Below are 12,858 nucleotides of genomic sequence, written 5' to 3' on the forward strand. Positions count from 1 at the left end.
CGAGACTGCGCATGCGCGCAGCCCACGCCAGTCGAGACCTAAAAATGCTGGAGTCTGATTCACAAAATGAATTTTTGTTTAAGATCACGTTTATAGAAGTCTCAATTTTACCCAAAGAAAAATAATTGTTCCGGGGCCAGGTGTAGCACTGCTTGGATTTCTGGTGCTGCCATTCTCTCCCACATCCTATTCTCTTATTGACTGAATAGTTGAGGATGCACGCTTTGAAGGGTCACTGAGTAAGGGTCTCATGTTCATTTAGCGAATACACACTAACTCCATGGCTGAATGGGCTTTTTACCACGTCAGTCGTCGATGCAGAATCTGTGTCGTCATTTCTATAAGGGTTAAATCTGTTGTAAACTGCTTCAATCACACTTCATTTATTTGCCAATTAACACTCTGGTGGGAGATTTGGGTTGCTCTCAGTTGCTAACGTACGCATCACATTGACAAAGTCTGGCACCCTTCTTCACCCTGCTTCTTTGTGATCTCTTCTACTCTGCTTTCCAGGTACTTGCCCAATTCCGTCTCTCCCTTTACTACATCAGGCAATACTTTTGATGCACTCAGAAAACATATCAGTATGACAGTCATGTTGTCTCTGCTACCCTTAGTCAAACAGGTGTTGGCTCTTTCATTGCAAACTTTTGCAATGTCATCTGTAACTTTAAGCCTGGATCTTACAAAATCACAAAGCTCTTCACGCCCCTCCTAGCCCAGATATCATTGCAAGCCAGGATGATAAATGGATCATGATTTCTGATCTTTCTGTTTCATATACTTCTGGCTCTTGGGCAACAAGTTGCTCTGTGGGGCCTTTCACATGAACACATTTGTAATCAAATTCCCCAAGTGCCCAGGAAACAGCAAGCAAACCTTTTACACATTGAATCATTACAGAACCACATGTGTTCTAGACACGTTCTTTTTCCAATGGATTAGTTGGTTTTTGATCAAGTGTAAAGAAATTAACCTTCTTGGTCCTACACAGTAAACCTCTCGAGTCGCCACAGTTGATGAAATATATGTGCTGGGGAGAAATCATGACCCTGCAGCTGTTGACCCACTTCTGCCTGCCCCATGTTTCTTCTTGGCGATTACTCTCATGTGTGCATCAATTTCTAGAAAACCTGTTCGAATTCCACTTTCTACACTTTCAACACAGAGTTCACCATCAGAAGCTTTGAAATCCTGGTTGGACGTAATGTGATCTAGTAAATGCTCACAGCAGTATCCAGCTGCCCATCATAAACAGCAAAAAAAGACCATCCCTCAATGTCCATTTGGCAGGCCAATCACTGCTGTGTGTGCATCCTTCCTCTCAGCTCACCACTCTTGTATACTACTTGATACATAATGCTGTTCATTGCCATGCCCATGAGCATTATGCTTCTAAATCTTTGGCTTGTCTAAAAATTCCCCCATTGTGGTGGTCTTGCTTCTTGAGATCCGAGGATCCTGGCTGTGCGGGCGGGATCAGGTCTGATGAGGTCCCGGGGTGGCTTCACTGCATTAGGCGGAGTAGGCGCAGCTCCAGAAGTGGTGAGAGCTCATTATGGACTCCAGCGCCTGCAGCCTGAGAAGGCAGAGCGGCGACATGCTGAGCAGGCGGGGGTGGGAGAAGGGTATATACCGGTGGGCAGAGCCAGACCTGTTGGGCTCGCGCTACTTATCTTCTTCCTCCTACTCTTCCTTGTCTAATCCTCCGCCTTCAATGGGGCAGAGGTTTCATTCTGAGTCTCTCGTTAGGCCGGTTCATTAATGTATGTATGCAGATTGAACAGGGGGCAGGGGGCCTGAGCGGAAGTGGCATCACTTATATTCAGGTGTGATTGACCATTGTGAACTAGTCCATGCACAAAGAGTCCTGGCAATATTTAAATAGTTTTTTTTTTATCTCAGTGACGCTAAGAAAACATGCCGCTTTTAAAGAAACCCCCTCCTTCTATTCATAATACTTACAACACTGAAGCAGTGTTTTGTGGAAAGGCGCAATCCGCAAATTTGTTTTTTTTAGGGTGCCTGGGTCAATTTTTGATCCTAATCCAACCCCTGCTTTTGCAGTATAATCGGTGGGTTAGGTAGACCCTGCGTAGCAATTTAAACTGAGTGAGACGAAACCGTGTATTTTTAGACATCTTGTGGTGCTGTATTATCTTGTCCATTCAATGTCAGTGAATGCCGAGGATGTATCTTGTTCTTACTTCTCCCTGATGTTCAGTGAGTAAACAATCTGGTCCCATAGCAGCTTTTATAAGTATATGATATGGGTCACTCACCCGGTGTGAGAAAAGTTAAGGCAGCCATAATGGCAGTGTCACCCCAAAGGGAGTTATTTCTAGACTTAATCGTCTTTGTGGTGTCCTGTCCCTTTGGAGTGTTGGACCCTCTCTCTTGTTTTAGAGAGTCAGAGGGGCATCCAGAGGATCCACCCCCAAGCCTGCCTAAGGGCTCTAGTTAGTTTAGCAAAAAGCAGAAAGTGTTCCGCGTTTATTGCACATTTTTGTCTATAAAAAACTCTCTTTCATAGATCTTACCCAGTGTGGAGACAGCCTCCACCTTCATTTTTTCAATACTGAAAAGTGGTCCCTTTTATAATTATTATGTGCATGGGGTCTTGTATTTGTAACAACAGTGATATCAAATAGGGAGTATCCCGATTCTTATGAGTATGTGTACAGTGTGAAGTCTGAGTAATACACTGCAAATAATGCTTTCTCCTGGCTTGCGGTTGCTGAGACATCAGGTAGTAGCGTTCGAATTCTGGTAGGGCTAACCTGCTCTGCTCATATGGTAGCAGTGGCGGGTGGCACAGGTTGGAGTGGTAGAGCGGTGAGGTGGGGGTTGGGATGGGCGAAAGTCAACAAAAGACGGGATCGGTAAAATTAAATAAATAAGTAAAACCACTTACCCTGCGCCATGCAGTGAGTGCAAGGAAAGTGGTTTTACTTATTTATTTAATTTTACCTATCTAATCATCTGTTGACTTCCCCCGCCCGACGCTCTTAGCTGTGCCGGCCACCGCTGTATGGCAACTGCATGTAGTCAGTTTAATTCTAGGGCAGACTCCAACAGTCACCAGAACAGTAAGTATCGATTCAACCTTATGAAATATCGATCTGGGAAGCAAATCGATTATTCCCTGAAGTGAGTAGAGAGATCATTTTTACAAGAGCCACTCTTCCCATAAATGACACAGGAAATCAGTGCCAGAAAGCAAGAGAGTGGTCTGGCCGTGCAGTGTTTTGCCTATGGTCAACTCTGTTTTTACTACCAATGAACGGGGCACATGCATCCAATTTCTGGGGCATTGCTCCTGCAAGACAAAGGTGTGACTTAGACCAGTTGGTGCTCATTCCAGAATGCTGTCTAAAATGATCTAATATATGAAGCCTAGATGGGACTGATTCCATGGGTTCTTCATACATACTAACATGTCATCCATACCACTGTCTTGTGCCGCACTCAAGCTCATAGCTCTCAAAGATAATATACCCTGTCTTAACCTTTGCAGTAGAGCGGGTGTATAAGAGTTTAATCAAGTGCATTATGCATGAACCAAAATTCATCTGTTCTAACTCCCAAACATGAACTCCCATAGGATGGTGGTGAACGCTTTTTCAATGTTGAGAGAAGCCACCTCATAGCCTTGATCATCTTGCTTATATAATCCTTTACATGCCCCAGTCTGTGCAACTTAGAAGTCATGCTTCTATGTGGGCTAAACCCCAAATTGTCATTGCACACAAAGGGCCTGATTTACAGATCGGCGGACAGTTTACTTCATCACAAACATGACAGAAATCCTGTCCCTCATAGTAAAAGTGCCACAGGATATAATGAAGTTGTAATACAGTGGACCTGATACCCGGCATGTTTGTGACAGAGTAACTGTTGGACAGGCCACATGAAGGGCTTGCTTCCTCCCCGCATGACAGGGCCCGAGCCCGGCCCTCCAGGTGTTACCCACAGAAGCAACCCGCACCCCGTCTCATACGGGACTCCGGCCCCCGGACATCTCTGCATCATGGGGCCGAATCACTACCGGCTCCCTCGCCCGGCCCGGCCGCCATCTTGGACACTGCACCACGAGGCCGCGTGGCCTCAGATCGACCCTAACCCTGGGCCTGGCCAGGCCCGACATCCCGGCACCACCATCTCCCCCGCCAGGTGCCGATCGCCCCCCAGCTCCCCCGGGCGCTGGCTCCACCCCCCTGCTGGGTGTCTGGACTCCCTCATCCCGGACCTCCCGACCTCCAAGTGCGAGGGTCCGGACATCAAAGGGCGCCAGACCTATAACTGGGGCAGCTCCAGAGCAGGAAGGCAGTTGTATCCTGGAGTCGAGAGACACCGCGAAGAACTCATCCTTGACGGACTACTGGCGCTGCCGTAGCCCTGCCTTGCGAACTATTGTCTGGCCTGCTGGCGCTGCCGCAACCTTCTGCATCCTTCATCCTCGTCTTGACCTGCTGGCGCTGCCGCGGACCGTTGTAACTACCACCTTCACCGGGACCTGCTGGCGCCGCCGCGGACCGTCGCTACCTTCGATCATCTCGGGACCTGCCGGCGCTGCCGCGGCCCGTCCATCTAGAACGCCGAGCTCGAGGATTGTGAGCTATCCATCATATCATCGCATCTACCAGATTGGTAACAAGACTGTCCCGCTACCCCCTTCCCATCTAAGAGACTAGAATCGAGGGGACCCCTGAGTCCAGACCTCCTTGTACCATTCTACAGTACCTAAAGATTGCTTATAAAGAACATTAAACCTTATCTTGGTGTGGTGTACATCTGTGGGGGGGAAGTTACTCGTCTGTACGATCGCTGGAGACGGCTCTCCCCGGAGACCTCTCCCCTTGTCCTCGGCCGACCCTCCCGGTCCGTCTAACAGTAACCCATAATCCAATCTTTAAATCAGGTCCTAAGTCAGGTAACACCTTCAGCATCCTTCAAGCCAGTACCTTACAAACTATCTTGGTGCCTATATTAATCATGGATAAGGGGCATTGGTTTTCTGCTTTTGGGATCACCACTATTAATGCTTCTTACATTGTCTCTGTAGACTGCCCAACTGATTGGCTGCCCTCTTCTATGATGTAGCCATCACACCATCTGTCATTTACTGTTGCAAAGTTATCCTGTGCCCTGGGCACCCCCCAACATTTTTGATGACTGGTACTGGTGTTAAATGACGCTGACTGTGCCTGGGCTCTGCCTAACCAGGCCCAGGGCAAGAGCTATGCTGATAGAGACACATAGAAAACAGTGAAAAGACCTACATTCACTAGGGTACACCATGGGTTAGGGTACCCCTATGATTGACGTGGCCTCCCCTACAAGGCCCTAGTACATAATAGGGCAGGAGGATTGAAACTACCTTTAAGTCTCTAGTATATCTTAGGACATGGCAGTTTAAAGGCCAGCAGCCCTTTCTGCACTTGCATGTGTGCACTGCTGCTGCCTGAGGTCACTTTAAAAGTAGCCCTGTGTTGCAGGACTGTTTTTAAAATGCAATTTGTGCCCAAACTCTACTTTCTGTTTGAGGCAATAATAAACTACAATGTTTGGGCATATAAGGTACCCCCAGGGTCTTCACTAGGTGTCCCAGGGTGGGGGACAGGTATTTATAAGCAAGACCCTTAAAAAAGTAGTTTTAGATGTCCTGGGTTAAGTGAAATTGCACATTTGACTCCCAACATTGTGGTAAAGTGCTTCCCCAAATCTACTTTTGTATTAGTAACACTTTGGAGTGAGAATCTGCAATATGTTTGCATATTCAGGTCTCCCCTAGGTATTCCAGGGGTGAGGGGTCCTGTAGATGTAGGCAGGGTCCTTATAAAATATGTTTTTATAAGACCTGGTGTTGGAAAAATGGCCCAAGTAATTTCCCCCATTGCAAATCCTCTGACACATAGATTAACATGGCAAGAAGTTATTAACTAATAATTCCTGCTAGGAGAATCATAAAAATACCATGCAATCACTTCCTAGAATGGTATTGATAAACCCAACAATATGGTATTGTTGAATTTCTCAACAATAAGTTATATAACATTCTTCTGTGTAAGGCAAAATGCAGCCTTCCAGTGGTCTGTCCTGATTGGTCAGAGTTAAGTGGGTTAGGCAAGCTCCTTTGATGAGATGATAAATAGCCCATGGGGTTAGAAAGCTCTTCTGGAAGGGCAGGGTTCTGCTACATAGAAATGCTACAGCAGGGAGAGAGGTTGTAAACAATCTTTTCTCAATGGAAGGTAGAGACAGGCAGGCAAAGCCAGTTTCATATACACCTCTACTCTTTGAACCCAGCCAGATGGCAGGATTAAGGAAGGAATGAGCAGATGCAAGTGGGAGAGACAATGGAGATTTACCATCCTCAAGATGTGTTTACTCAGCTTTTCTCTCCCTGCTGGAAAATCCGCCATGATGAATTTTGGTGAATTATGGATAAATTGTGCTCTCTGGGAGATAACAGTGCCACACTTTGGAGGATGAGGTCATACCCTGGGGTATGACCTCATCCTCCAAAGTGTGGCCCTGCACCTCATTGGACAGGAGTGCCCTCCTACTTGACACAGAGAATCTGGAATACGTATCTCTCAGATCTGCTGCTTGAAACTCAAGGAAGAAGAAGGGTTCATGCTGAGAAGTTTTATATGTACCAACCAGGCCCTGCACTCTGAACACTGAGCCTGCTGTACAATCAAGAACTACAGCCCTGTGGGCTACTTTGCTTCAAAAGGACTGAAGAGTAGACTCCCTGCAAGCAACAGGTTAACAGAGCTCACCTGGAGCATCACCACCAAGAATGCTCAGCCTAGAGTACTACCTGTGGATTTGTAAGGGTTGTGTCCAAGTGTATTGTGGGAACTGAAGTCACAAACGTTCAAGGACTATCTTGCAGCTTCCAGACCCATGAAGTGCGTTTTTGACATTTTGGGACCCTTCCGGGAACTTCAGGAAGAAGTTCCAGAAGTTTGGAGAAATTTGGAGGAACTTTGAAAAAAAGCTCCATAAGTGGACCAACTCGACCTGGCCAGCCAAGCCAGCAACCCTCAACCGTAAGCTGGCCTGCCATCCATGTTCATCCCGCTGAAAAGCTCCAGATGTCCGATTTCCAGAGTTTGACTGGGAGTAAGCTGAAACCCAATCTGGCAAACCCTCACCAAAGCCAGCCTGGTAAAGAGCATCGAAGGACCCCTGAAGACAAAGCTTTGTGAAAGTTTCTAAGTCTGAACGTAGGAGAGGTGAGCGGGACCAACTGCGAGAGTCAAGCCACCCACCTTCAACCACGCGCCGGCCTGGATCTCTGGTTCGTCCCACTGGAAAGCTCTGGAGGTCTGACTTCCACAAGTTTGACCGGGAGCTCACTGCAAGGCAAGCCGGCGAACCCTTACCAAATCTGGACTGGCTGAGAGCTTCGACGGACCCCGGGAACATAAACTACAAGAAAATTTCTGAAGGTAAAAACTTTGCCCGAGACCTACTATGAAGGATAGCCACGCACAGCTCTATCGTGGTTGGCCTGAAACTTTGACTTTGTTCCGATCTAGCTCTACCAGATGTCCCAATAGGAGCTATTGTTTTCTACAGACCCTCCAGGATTTCGAGATTTGCAGCAAAATCAGCACTTTTGTAAAAATGCTGCGATTTTTACAAAAGTACCCGCGTAATTAAGGAATGCATCTGCTTGTTTCTGCAGCACTTTCAAAAAACAAAGGCTGATTTTTGAGTAGCAGAGGTTGTCTACCTCCGCTACTCAAAAATCAACCTGAGTACAGAAATCATGTATTAATTTCAACCATTGTACAATCATTCACTCCAAAAATGGAGCTCCAATGAGACAAAGAGAGATGCCATCACAATAGGGCTATTGATTCCATGCCCGTAGGGCTCCTTGATCATACATTTCAAAATACGTAATTGGGAAGTTACTTTCCTCATTAATGTGTACTGAAGTGGAGGCAGTTGAAATGTAAAATAAAGACACTTAGGATTTACAAATTGCCATTCTTTTGTCTGAATTATAGGTGATTGATGTGGTAATGATTAAGAGGTGGAGTCACCAGGGATGCACATAAAGTACCAGAATTCATTTTTTCCCTTGTGTCCATGTACTTCACAATTTTGGCGAAAAAGCTATTTGCAACCCTGCTATAATGCCACAAACTGTAGTGTTAGCCCAGTAATTTAAATACAGGCATGATTGGTTAGTGTAACACTCTTAATTGCCGGGCCCAGCACCCTGCATTTCCTTTTTTATAACAAGGTGACATAATTGTAAGCTGAACCATTATTCCATAAGCGTAGGTCAAATCATCCCACTTAACACACCAAAGCCCCAAGTATTTCTGCAAGTGCAAATACTACATTCCTCCCTAAAATGCATCAGAGTTCAAACAAAACTATGACAAACACAAGAAAAGCAACTAGTGATTTGCAACAATCAGCCTCAGGTTGTTACTGTACAAAGTCACAATATCGTTGTGATGACGTGGGATCCAACCTCAAATGTATTGAGGAGGAGTCCTTGATGGGTATCAGTTTGTCGGTCCACTTGTGCTTCAGGGGTTCCGAGGACACACAGGGAGGTGACTTAACCCCCTCTCTGATCTGGCACCTCAGGAACTCCTTGGTCGCCCCTCTGTCTCAAACTGATTAGGGTGAACTACCCAAAAAGGTCTCTGGAGATTCACCACTGCATGCTGGGATTGGTAGTTTCACTTTTACCCTCTGCAAATATGGGCCTAAGTCTATGCCTAAGGACCCAGGATGGTTAGTACAGAGACTGCTCAAGGCCCTCCCCAGTGGTTGGGGTCAGTGGCAGCTTTGAACGCTTTGTGTGTAACTGGATACCTTGTGCTTGGCAGGGACTGTGCTTGCCCCCATTCTTGTTTTGTATCAATACTTTGGAAACCTATCACCCCTCAGTTCATTTGACTCCACCAAACATGGATTTCATAAAAGACCTTTAATAAATTCAGGTCTAAGCACCCCTCCCTCCTTGAACAGTTTGTGGGATTTACTGTAATCGGGCACTCTTTCACAAGTCCATGCTTCTCTTCGCTGAATCCTCACCCCCTCCTCTGAGGAGACTTGTGAAAAAAGTGATACAATAATTATTTGTGTTGTGGCTTCATGTGCTATGGTTCAGAAAAGGGGGTGGTGATGGACAGAGTATCTGAATTAAGCAGACCACTCCTACCCAGTCCAAAGATCAGGGCTTGATCCATCACCGTTTTTTAGCTCACTGCACCATCCCAGCTCAGAACCTGGCTACATGCAAATTAGTCTGTCCCTGGCCCAGTGCATCATGGGAACAGGGCAGACCACACTACCGAGCCAATTCTTATACTGGGAAGGAAACAACTTCCGGGGACCGGTTTCTGGCATTACAGCCGTCTTCGGCCCGGCTTGCTTGAATCCTGATGGTGCAGTGAGCAAGGGACTCACATCTGAGTATACCCTTCCACGCTTATGGTGGACAAAAACGATTCAGAAAAGGGGGTGGTGATGGACAGAGTGTCTGAATTAAGCAGACCACTCCTACCCAGTCCAAAAATCAGGGCTTGATCCATCACCGTTCTTTAGCTCACTGCACCATCCCAGCTCAGAACCTGGCTACATGCAAATTAGTCTGTCCCTGGCCCAGTGCATCATGGGAACAGGGCAGACCAAACTACCAAGCCAATTCTTATACTGGGAAGGAAACAAGCTTCCGGAAGCTTGTTTCCTTTCCAGTGAAAGAATTGGCTTGGTAATTTGGTCTGCCCTGTTTCCATGATGCACTGGGCCAGGGACAGACTAATTTGCATGTAGCCAGGTTCTGAGCTGGGATGGTGCAGTGAGCTAAAAAACGGTGATGGATCAAGCCCTGATCTTTGGACTGGGTAGGAGTGGTCTGCTTAATTCAGATACTCTGTGTCACGGTTAGCAGCGGACAAGTAATCCAAGTGAAGACTACACAAGCCACTAACCTGAGCTGTCTAGCCAGCGGGGACCACGGAGAGAAGATAGTCTTCCCTATACCCGATAGCACTGACCCTCCCCGTGTGACATACACACCGGAGACAGGTAGTCCTCCAGGTAAGGGGAAGGATAGTTGATCGGGGAAGGTTGTTGTGAAGACACCCCTCAAGGTCTGGTCTAAGACTTCGGATGACTTCAAGTCACAACAATGTCTGCAAACACAAGAACACTTGTTTAGTACTACAATCAGGCAAATATCATAGTTTTTACATATATACATATAACCAAGTATTCACTTACGGATAACCACCGCTTGTAACAGCCTGAAGTCTGGGAAAAGATGAAGACTCAAGTTCAAGCGGAAGGTGGGCTGTTTAACTCACAGCTAGATCCACAGGAAGAAAATAAGTTTACTTAAATATCACCGAGTAGTTTGATTCACTACCGGGAGGGGAAGATGTTTTCAGTATTTGAATAGTACAACTATCCTCAGGGATGATCCGAAGGAAAGTAGAAAACTACACTCTGATAGCACGGCCGTGCTAATTGTATATATCTGAATTCTACTTACGAGAAATGCACAAAGTATCTCGGCGTCCACAGCGGGAAGGCAAGCGTTCACGCACCCTCGACTCTCGGCGTCCTCAGCGGGAAGGCAAGCGTCCGCGCACCCTCGACTCTCAGCGTCCTCAGCGGGAAGGCAAGCGTCTGCGCACCCTCAGCTCTCGGAAGGCTAGTTCCAAACACGATCGTAAAACCGGAAGGATTGACAAGCATCCGGTGATGGGACAAGAGTGTTTTTAATACACTCCCAGAGGGCTTGGACCGTTTAGCCAGGTCCCAGGGCTTTCTGGGAGATGTAGTGCTGCAGCGGTATTTCCTTATACTAGCTCTCCAGCTATGGGTAATCGCTACAGAACCCCCTCTCGAGGATCGCCGACCCGGTGGTCGACCCAGCTTCCCTGGATTCTGCAGATGAAACTGAGTTACCAAATCGGGGCAGTGGAGATTCTGCTCTGGTTCCCAAGTTCTCTCCTCAACCCCAAATCCCTTCCAACCAACCAAATACTGCACTCTGCCCCGATGGATCCGTGAATCCAACAACTCTTCTACCTCATATTCCTCCAATCCCTCTACCAACACCGGGGCAAGATGAACGGGTAATCTAGTGTCCAAGGGACAAGGCAGGAGCAGGGAGACGTGAAAAACAGGATGGATCCTCCAGTTCTGGGGAATGGACAATTTCAATGCCACAGGGTTGATGACCTCCTCAACACTATAGGGACCAATGTATCTAGGTTTGAGTTTGTTAATACCCCGGAGATGAATGTTTTTAGTAGAAAGCCATACCTTGTCCCCCACCTGGTAGACCGGTTCTGGAGTGCGTTTCTTGTCGGCGTAGCGTTTCTGCGAGGCCTGAGCTTCCGCCAGGTGGTGTTTCGCATCTATCCGTACAGCCTGTAAATGCGCATGATGTTCTTGAATACTGGGCAGGTTGGTTGATACTGGCCAATCGAATGGAAGTATGTTTGGATGATATCCAAGAAGGCAAAAGAAAGGGGAACAACCCAGGGTGGAATGGTCAGAGTTATTGTACGTGAATTCTGCTAGCCATAAGAGGGTGACCCAATCCGTTGAGTTTTGCAAAGTGAAGCAACGCAGATATTGCTCAATAGTTTGGTTGAGCCTCTCCGTTTTGCCATCTGTCTGTGGGTGGTAACTGGTAGAGAGCCTGACATCTATAGCTAACGATTCACAAAGGGTTTTCCAAAAACGGGATGTGAATTGAGCCCCTCTGTCGGTAATGAAGACTCTCGGAATGCCATGTGCCCTGATGAGATGCTGCAATATTACCATGGCTAGTTCCGCAGATGTGGGTAGACCCTCCAATGGTACAAAATGACCCATTTTGGTCAAGTGATCCACAATCACCAGTACGGTCGTTTTTCCTTGACATACAGGCATTTCCACGATGAAGTCCATTGAGACCGTATGCCACGGTTTAGGGGGTACTGGAATTGGACGTAGCAGACCCGTAGGTCGGGTGTGTTTTGCTTTACCTTGGGTACACACTGAACAGTTCCTTACGTATTTCTTGACATCATTTCGTAAGGAGGGCCACCAGAATGATCGCTCGATGGTAGCTATCGTTTTGTATACCCCCCAATGTCCACCTAACACAGAGTCATGTGCCCATTGAGCACCTGCATTTGCAACCCAGGGTCCGGCACAAACAAGGCCTGACGGTAGTATAGGAGTTCGTCTGTTTGTGATCGCCATTGGGGTTCTTCTTGAAGCCACGTTTGGACATCGACATCCGCTAAAGCCACACTTATATCCTCGATAAAGTCTGCGGAGGTGAGCAAAGCAATGGTGGTTTCTGGAAAGGACTTTTCAGGCAGTATGGATGATGGTTCCACGGGGACTTCTGACTGGGGTTCTTGAGTGTCTTGATTCCTGGAGAGGGCATCAGCTTTTCCATTTTGAGGGCCGGGACGATATTTGATAACAAAATCGTAATCTGAGAAAAAGAGAGTCCATCTCAATTGAGAGCCTTTGCTGTTTTTAAGAATAACAAGTTCCGATGGTCCGTATAGATTTCGATGGTATGTCGAGCTCCTAGCAGGTAATGTCTCCATTCCTCACAACCCCTCTTGATGGCAAGCAGCTCTTTGTCAGTAATAGAATAATTGACTTCACTGGGACTGAGTTTCTTTGAGTAGAAGGCCACCGGGTGGATTTGTCCTGTTTCAGGGTGGCGTTGTGAGAGCACCCCTCCCAAGGCATACTGTGATGCATCGGTTTCCAAAATGAATGGAAGTTGGGCATCGGGATGCCGCAATATGGGGGCCTGGGTGAATCTGTCCTTAAGAATACGGAAAGACTGTT

General features: G+C 47.0%; 1 pseudogene; it reads right to left on the bottom strand.

Moving 5' to 3' along the window:
* Positions 1 to 379: 379 nt before the first annotated feature.
* On the bottom strand, positions 380 to 11,952 carry LOC147731220 (protein phosphatase 1A pseudogene; annotated as a pseudogene).
* Between the last annotated feature and the right edge of the window lie 906 nt (positions 11,953 to 12,858).

The sequence above is a fragment of the Lissotriton vulgaris genome, chromosome 2_1, assembly GCF_964263255.1.
Source record: "Lissotriton vulgaris chromosome 2_1, aLisVul1.2, whole genome shotgun sequence".
Classification (NCBI taxonomy): domain Eukaryota; kingdom Metazoa; phylum Chordata; class Amphibia; order Caudata; family Salamandridae; genus Lissotriton; species Lissotriton vulgaris.